Consider the following 3,271-nt stretch of genomic DNA (forward strand, 5'->3'; position numbering starts at 1 on the left):
TCTAGTTCTGTTCTAGTTCTGTTCTAGTTCTGTTCTAGTTCTGTTCCAGTTCTGTTCTAGTTCTGTTCTAGTTCTGTTCTAGTTCTGTTCTAGTTCTGTTCTATTTCTATTTTAGTACCGTTTTAGTTGTCTTCAAATTTTGTTCTAGTTCATTGCTGTTTTATTTTTATCCTATTTAATACAAACATATACAATAAATTTGTAAATGTAAACAGAACTTCCTTTAAAACCTTAAGTTTTATTGTTAAACCTCAATATTTTGAAAAACAAAAAAAACGACCTCATTTTACACTTTTTACAATTGATTAGTTGATGCATTTAAGTGAAAACATTAGGTTAGAAAATATACAAAACACGGAAATGAGAAATCCGATATAAAAACGCTAATAGAAACTTAAACAAAGGACACGCACATTGATATATTAAATGTTATGTACACACAGTTAAGAAAGTAGAGTGAGAGCGAAAGAAATGTGAAAATAAATGTTAAATGTTCAAAATAAATAAAACATACACACATGCTTAAACATTTACACGAATAAACATGTATTAATGTAAACATGCCGGCATAAATAAGAATTTCTTATTAAAGAGAAATTGTATTTGTTGTTTGTATTCATACATTTAAGTTAAACAGTTATAAATTTAATTTGAATTGTCGAGAGAAAACACGTGTGTGCATGTGTTTTGTTGTTGGTTGATATTGTTGTAAGTAAAGAAGTAACGGTTTAAATGATACTCTATAGTTTAATGTTATGAGGAGAGAGGCAAAGAAAGAGTGTGTGTAAGAAATAACGGTACGTGCTCAAATCTATTTTTCTTAAACGAATGTGTGTGCGTGTGTAGGTTAGTTATTTTACTCATGAGTGTGCTGAAATAAATACTTAGAAGTTGTTTTTTATATAAAACACTCGTGTTTTGTGTTTCAAGTCTTAATGAATGATAATTTTGTTTTGCTCCTAAAAAGGACCAAAAAGACCAGCGAACAATTTTTTTCATAGAATTAGAGGATATCTTTATAAACATATTTTATTTTGCTTTAAACAACCTTATTTTTTAATAGTCTTTATTATGCTTAGACATTTTTTTAACAATATATTATTCCTTAAACTGTTTGCTGGTTTTTGTTTAAAGATTTTTTTCTATATTTAAAATATACAATATGTGGGAGATATTTTTGTAATTCCATCTTGTAAGTGAAATTTATATTGAATAAATTTCTCTGGTTTTATTTACATTATTTTTGTTGATTTAACTTGTATTTAAAAGCGTTATTGACAAATTTCTGTTAGAAGATTATATAAAGCATATTTTAAAAGACAATTTATTTAATGAAATGTATTGAAATATAAATCAGGAAGTCTATTATTTATATTTTTAAGTAAAAAATATTTAAATTGTTTAAGTTTGATCAAATATTTGATGGATTATTTCTTCTTATGAATTTAAATATAATAAATCCTATAGATGTGTAGGAAGACGAAAAATAAACTAAACTAAGACAGAACTAGAGCAGAACAGAACTAGAACAGAACTAGAACAGAACTAGAACAGAACTAGAACAGAACTAGAACAGAACTAGAACAGAACTAGAACAGAACTAGAACAGAACTAGTTCTAGTTCTGGTAGAACAGAACTAGAACAGAACTAGAACAGAACTAAAACAGAACTTGAACAGAACTAGAACAGAACTAGAACAAAACTAGAACAGAACTGTAACAGAACTTTAACAGAACTATAACAGGACTATAACAGAACTATAACAGTACTAGAACATAACTAGAACAGAACTAGAACAAATCTAGAATAGAACTAGAACAGAATAAGAACAAATCTAGAACATACCTTCTTTTCCACTGCTCAGACATCACACAGCGTATGAGTGATAAAGCGATGATTATATTGACAAATATCGCTCATACGCCGAATATCTTTATTGCAGAAACCTTTTCTTTAAATTTTCTTTTGGGATATATTATTAAATTTATATATAGGTGTTCTTTATAATAAAGTTAATTTAAAAAGTTTTCCGAAAAAAATTATTTGAGATAAAATTGTTCTTTAGAAAATTAATAGCTGTTTCTTTGCAATAATTGCTTTTATTTTTTGTTAAAAGTTAAGCGATATTTAATCAATCTTAATTTTTTGGATTTTTTTTGTTGTTAAAAAATTATTTCCATTATATTAATATAGATTAATTGCATATTAAATTTATTGCCTCTTTGTATCACTAATGTGGCTGCTGCCATAAAAAATCATTTATTTTAATTACTTAATGGAATTTTTATGTATAAAATTTTATACTCATACACACCTTTATACGCTAGCAGAGGTAGTAAAATTTTACACTATTAAAAATTTGTGCCAAAAACTGCCAAAAGAAGAAGAAAAAGAAAACTGAAAATGTGAGAAACTATTAAAGTATTAAAATCTTATATAATTATACACATGCACAAGATAAGATACATGATAACTTACGTACATATATATTTAATTATCTTGTGGAGTTAGTTGATGAGTGAGTCTAAGTTCGAAAGTCTATATACCTTTAAATCCTTAAAGATTTGCGGCACGTTGCTCGTTACGTAAGATTGTGTGCGTAAATTACAGCTAATAAATGTGTTTTACATGTGTCTTGTCTATGTATAAAGAGTTGTTTTACATCTCTAAGGCATGCTTTCCCCTCTCTTTCTCTTAAGTAATTTGAAGCCTTTTTTTCTCAGCTCAACATATGAAATCAGAAATCTCTTTATAAGCATCTTTAAGATACGTTTTTTATGTGTTTATGAGTTTACTTAGGTTCTTATATCTTTAGGCTGCTATTTGAACTTTATTACCTTTCAAAATAAAACTTTCCTTCTCGTTCCTTACATTGTTTTATTTTACCTAAAAAGTTTTCTGTAAATCAACTTTATAGGCTCTTGCTCTTTTATCCACCTTTAATACCAATTAGTAGTGTGATGAAACGGTGTGAAAATCAGAAAACTTTTTACATTTTCTTTTTGTTTTATTTGGTAAAAATATTTTTAATAGAAATTTAATGGTTGCTTAATTTTAAATTCAATGGTAAAAGTGGTCTGTTGCTTTTGATGGAGATCTTTCTACATTAAGATTTCTAAAGAAAATTTTTTATAAGTCAACTTTCTAAAGAACTTCAAATATAAGAACTAGAACAGAACTAGAACTAGAACAGAACTAGAACAGAACTAGAACAGAACTAGAACAGAACTAGAACAGAACTAGAACAGAACTAGAACAGAACTAGAACAG

This window comes from Lucilia cuprina, chromosome 5, assembly GCF_022045245.1.
Source record: "Lucilia cuprina isolate Lc7/37 chromosome 5, ASM2204524v1, whole genome shotgun sequence".
In the NCBI taxonomy this organism is placed as follows: domain Eukaryota; kingdom Metazoa; phylum Arthropoda; class Insecta; order Diptera; family Calliphoridae; genus Lucilia; species Lucilia cuprina.